Consider the following 6,000-nt stretch of genomic DNA (forward strand, 5'->3'; position numbering starts at 1 on the left):
ATAAATCAGTTATTAGAAATGAGTTAGTAAAACTATTATGTTCAGAAATGTGTTGAATAAAATTGTAACTTCCGCATGCACTTGTTTTATTTTCTTCTTTTAATGTCTCCTATTATTCTCATTATATTGATCCACCCGTTCAATGTGTTTGAATCTCCTCCTTGCGCACTCCCTTGTGTGAATGCACGTGTTTTGACACTCGTTCGTCGTCATTCTTTGTGCTGTGGTGAATTATGCAGTCGCTTTGAGAACATTCGACCTGTCCAAAAGTCACCCGAGCTTCTCTTGACCATTTCCACCTGTCTAAAACATTCATAGGCGTTCCTCCATTTCCCCTCAAAACGCCACCCCAATTCTTCCTAATGGACAAGATGCTGAAGGCAGAGCCAGATTTCATCTATTAAACAGGGCCCGCTCGTAACTCAACACCCAGCAGGAATGCGTTCAATCACTCATTGTGTTTGCTTGCATACAGTCGTCTTTTGTGTGATAAGTGCGGGAGATAAACAGAGCAGATTGTCTAAAACACCTCACACCGGAAGTCAGAATTATTAGCCCCCCTGTATATTTTTTTCCCAATTTCTGTTTACATTTTTTCAACACATTTCTAATCATAATAGTTTTAATAACTCATTTCTAATAACTGATTTATTTGATCTTTGCCATGATGACAGTAAATATTATTTGACTAGATATTTTTCCAAGACACTAGTATTCAGCTTAATGTCACATTTAAAGGCTTAACCGGGTTAATTAGGCAAGTTAGGGTATTTAGGCAAGTTATTGTATAATGATGGTTTGTTCTGTAGATTATCAAATATATATATATATATATATATATATATATATATATATATATATATATATATATATATATATATATATATATATATATATATATATATATATATATATATAGCTTAAAGGGGATAATAATATTGACCTTAAAATGGTGTTTAAAAAATGTAAAGCTGCTTTTATTCTAGCTGAAATAAAACAAATAAGACTTTCTCCAGAAGAAAAAATATTATCAGACATACTGTGAAAATTTCCTTGCTCAGTTAAACATCATTTGGGAAATATTTAAAAAAGAAAAAAATATTATAGGAAATACTGTGAAAAATTCCTTGCTTTATTAAACACCATTTGGTAAATATATCAAATAAATTAATTAAATTAATAATTTTGACTTTACTGTATACTTCAGGCCTCACAATAACACTATTAGAGTTCAACTGGGTCATTTCTAGTGCTAATCTTGCTGTTATTTTTCACAGCTATGTTTCCATGCAACAATGTGCACAAATATGAACAGTGTCCTGAAGCGGGTTGCACACTGGATGCACCTTGAAATGGTGTGTTGCAGTTGAAGTATCGCATATCAAACGTGTACATTTGCATTTTATTTAAAATGAAACTATTCAGATGGCGCTCTGTGGCACGCCAGAAATATGAACAGTGTCCTGAGTCGTAGCTGTGCACCACGGACAGCCGCCGACTTGCGGCACCAAATTAAATCAAATCAAATCCCTTTTATTGTCGCGTCATCAGCAGCACGTGTGCTATGATGAGTGAAAAGCTTAGGTGCTGGCTGCAGACAGTACAAAATACAGGTAGTGCAAATACAATGACAGTGCAAAATACAGACAGTGCAAATACAACGACTGTGCAAAATACTGCAGCATACTCCCAAAAAACAGCAAGGCAAGGCAAGTTTATTTCTATAGCACATTTTATACACAGTGGCAATTCAAAGTGCTTTACATAAACAAGAATAAAAGAGACAAGTGTATGAAAATGAAAACAAATAATAAAAATAAAAATAAAAAATAGATAAAACAGACAAAAATGTGCTAAAATATGTTATAAGATAATGAAAAAGAAAAGAAAAACATAATAGTGCGTAACAGTACAATGTAAAATTGACCTGTATAATGAATATGAATATGAACACACCAGTGTGCGTTTTGAAATGAGATGATCTAGCCTACAGAGGACAGATCTCTTCAACAGGCAACCGTAACAGCTGCTGTTATTAAGCAGTAATAACATTTGTAAAAAAATAAAAATTCACAGGGATTTTAAAACTTATTTTAGGCGATCTGATGGCAAAACAAAGTTTACAGAAGCTGGAAATATATATTCCTTTGATCCATACATGTACACATAAAAACTTAAACTTTCTATAAAATCCCTTTTTAGTAAGACATTTCACCCTCTTTTAGTTTTTTAACATATGTTTAGATATCCAAGCAAAATAAAACTAATATAAATTAAAATTCAGCCATTAGCATACAAGCGTTTTCATTGGCTGTGGCTTAACTTTCAGATGTTAACTTTCACATGATTGGCCTGACTTTCACATTGCATGATTAGACGTTATTTCTGTGTTGATCAGACCGTCTACTCATAGCACACTTTCTTAATTTGATTTCAAGTTACATTTTAGTGCACTTCTGACCTAAGGTTTTTTTTTTTGTTGTTTTTGTTTAGGTGGAAATAAAATCATATATGAGTTTGAACTCTAAGACAAGTCACAGAACAGTAGAGTTTATCTTCTGATATGAGTAAAGTAGAGGATAGCGGCTGATATTCTGGACTAGTTTGTTTACCAGTTTGTTTATCAGCACGCAAAGAATCTTGGGATGTTTGAGGCAGCAAAGGATCCACCAGTTGTATCCTTTATTACCTGGGAAACGAGGGATGCATTTGAAGACTGCATTTGAAGGAGCCTTTAAATGTTTTTGGAAATGAGACAACCTTCATCGTGCTGCAATGATGCAGCGTACTTCAAACGCATCCTTTGGAGGATGCAGCCTCTGACATGAGACATGGCTCATGTTTAGAATTCTAAAATGCATGGTGCTAAAGGCTTAATTAGGTTAATTTTTCCATAGACAATTGAAAAAAATAGTTTGAACTTAAAAATTCAACCCAGGCTCATTCTGATTACGTACCCTATATACATTTCTGCAGAGAGCAAATTACGTCCTAGGCGCTACGTTTCTTTGCAGTTTTTTTTTTTCGCGAATCCACCAGAGGTCGCTGTGTACTCTTTTTCAGATCTCAAATTTCTCTTGCGAGAGCCATTCACATCTGCTGTTCTCGCGTAATGCACCAGAGGTCGCTGTCAACTGACTAAATGACTGACTGACTGACTGAATGACTGACTGACTGACCAATCGCCTAACCCACCCTCCCCCTTCCCTAAACCCAACCAACAGTGTTTTAAAAAGCACTGACTGCTTGTAAACATGTAAACTCCACACAGAAATGCCAACTGAACCAGCTGAGGCTCGAACCAGCGACCTTTTTGCTATGAGGCGACAGCGCTACCACTGAACCACTGCGTCGCCCTGTTTGAATTCAGATGGGGTTTTTTTATTAATGCGTATTGCCAATAATAATAAAAAAAATTCCAAAATTGTAGTAGATTTTAGCATTTTACATTGTTGCATTGCTTTTAAAACAGATGATATTTTTACAAAAATAAAGGACAACATATGTTTGCAGCGAACATTAACAAGGTCGTAGTCAGATATTTTTTAAATAAACCAGATTAAGCCAGTAGATTTAGCAAATATTGTTGTTACTTGTGTGTTACTTTCATCCCCCGCTGATGGGGTCAAAAGTAACAATGTGCAACTTGTGTTTAAAGTGAAATTATATTAGAGTTGTTCTACATTGATACAAAATAGCACCTGATTTTGATAGACCACTGCTGTGAGTTAGTAACCAAAGCGAAAATATATAGTTCTGCTAAAACATTATCTTTTAAAATTGAGGTTTTTATGAAAAATAGTTCTTTCATTCCTGCTCTCCCCTAAATTTTGATTGCCTCCACAATAAAAGTCTTGATCTCCAGTATCTAAAGATAAACGCTCATGTCCTTTTCTGTGTGTTTCAGTGTGTAAATCTGCGCTCCGGCCTTCAGTCGACACATGTGAACACGTTTCCTGAAGCTAATTAGCAGCTCCGGCCTTCAAACCTCCCACTTGGAGGAAGAATGGACTGCGCTTTTTTGGCCTACAGGTTTGTCTTAATATCCGCTTTTTACCAATCAGACTCTGGAACTGTTAGTCCGGCTGTAACGACGGCCATAAAGCGGCTCTAAATGGTCAGTCAAAGGGTCAACGTTTCAATGGCTCACATCAATTTTCTGCCTGAGTTGCTGTGAGTCTGGATATGAAAGCTCCAGGTTTGTGGAGTTAAAAGAGAAGCGGAAGTTGCTGGAAGATTCGTCTTCAGACTCTCACAGCGGGCCTCTGTTTAAAGCCGCTTCAGGTTACTTAAAGTGTTCAGGCTACTTAATTGATTATCTTGGGTGATTGATTGAATTGCTTGTTTAAAGAGGTAGGATGGATTTATAGCAAATGTAAGGTTGATACGAATGTAGAGCTGGGCCAATAAACAATATTATATCGAATCGCAATAAAATTGATGTCAATAACAATGTAAGCTCTAGACTTTTTTACTCTAAATTGATCTAAGAGCCAATCACACAGCAGAAATGTGCAACAAAGTGTGTTGATATTAGTGATGCACCGAATTTTTGTCCACCAAAAATTTCAACCCAAGCTCATTCTGAAAAAGCCCCGCAGACCTTTCTGGAGGCCGTGATTTACGTGGCCGAAGTACGTATGGCTGCATTTCGTTTTTTCAAGCGAACGCTACGAGGCGGTGTGACGCCACTTATCTTTGTGCTCGCCGGCTGATTGCTCACCTCTGTGTGGAGGGCTTTCTCGCTGCAACCAGTTTGTCCGGATAGCTCGTTGAGTTACGTCGGCGGAGCGGAGACCCGGAGGGGAGCTGGCCGAGATGACCGGGTTCGAGTCCGGGGAAAAATGGTTCCAGAAAAAAACAGAATCAAAAAAATAAAGCGAAACAGTTCATAACCGGGCGTGAATGCTGTGAAATCCGAAAATGCGGTCAAAATCAGACAAGGAATTTCTTTTTTCTGGACGGCTTTTGTAAATCATTGCTTTGGTTTAGGGAAGGAGGAGGAGCAGGGTGGGTCGACCGATTGGCTGGCCGCCCAGTCAATTGATTAGTCATTCAGTCAGTCGGATAGACGGTCGCTCGACAGCGGCCTCCAGCGGCTTTACGTGAGAACAGTGCTGGCGCAAACGGCGGATTCGCGAAAACAAAAACTACACAAATACGTACCTCCCGGGACGTATTTCGTGGTCTCCAGAAATGTCGTTGGGGCTACGTTTCCAGAATGAGCCTGGGTTGGTCATCATTAACCTGCAGGCTGCATCTTGCTCACGAGGCTGCGAGAAAATGGATAAAAAGAGCAGAGCTGCGGTAAAATAATGATTAAGAAGACTGTGGTCAAGTAAATAAATTAATTAATTTACAAACTGTGACTGCTGAGAGCAACAGATTCTGGGGCTAGGGACACCGGCCCTCGTGGCCAAAAAACGGACCGGCCCACCAGGAATTCTCCTGGACCTCTCGATTAGCCAATCCGGGCCTGGGCTCCACCATCACATTGTAACTGGTTAGGTATTTATGTTTCAATGTAATTAGTTCTACACACTTTAAACGCAGCAAGTAACATGTGAATGATATTTGCACATGATTTATAATTTTGGCTTGAGGAAGGGGTGCCTGAGGGTGGGGTGGGGGGGTGCGAGTGAAATTGGATAAACTTGACGGGGCATGTGTCCTAAAAGTTTGAAAACCCCTGATCTAAACAAATACATTCTTGACTAAAAAAGCCTTACAAGTACATTATATTGTCCAAGAGCTGCCATTCTATGTGGGCGGAGTAATACACAAGGGTGAAGAGGCTGTATGAGTGCTGTTATTGCAGAATATTGCATGGCTATCAGGCAATCAGATTCGAAAACAAGACAGATCTGTTGTACATAGACAGACAGACAGACAGACAGACAGACAGACAGACAGACAGACAGACAGACAGACAGACAGACAGACAGACAGACAGACAGACAGACAGACAGACAGACAGACAGACAGACAGACAGACAGACA

The 6,000-nt window shown here is 38.6% G+C and overlaps 1 long non-coding RNA gene across 1 annotated transcript in view; it reads left to right on the plus strand.

The window, feature by feature from the left end:
* Positions 1–6,000, plus strand: part of LOC141380553 (uncharacterized) — a 46,374-nt gene that overhangs the window by 37,008 nt on the left and 3,366 nt on the right. The window contains exon 2 of the long non-coding RNA XR_015524093.1: positions 3,908–4,032. This is a non-coding gene — a long non-coding RNA (uncharacterized LOC141380553). The remainder of the gene's footprint in view (positions 1–3,907; positions 4,033–6,000) is intronic.

This window comes from Danio rerio, chromosome 23 (genome assembly GCF_052040795.2).
Source record: "Danio rerio strain M-AB ecotype USA chromosome 23, GRCz13ab, whole genome shotgun sequence".
Taxonomy (NCBI): domain Eukaryota; kingdom Metazoa; phylum Chordata; class Actinopteri; order Cypriniformes; family Danionidae; genus Danio; species Danio rerio.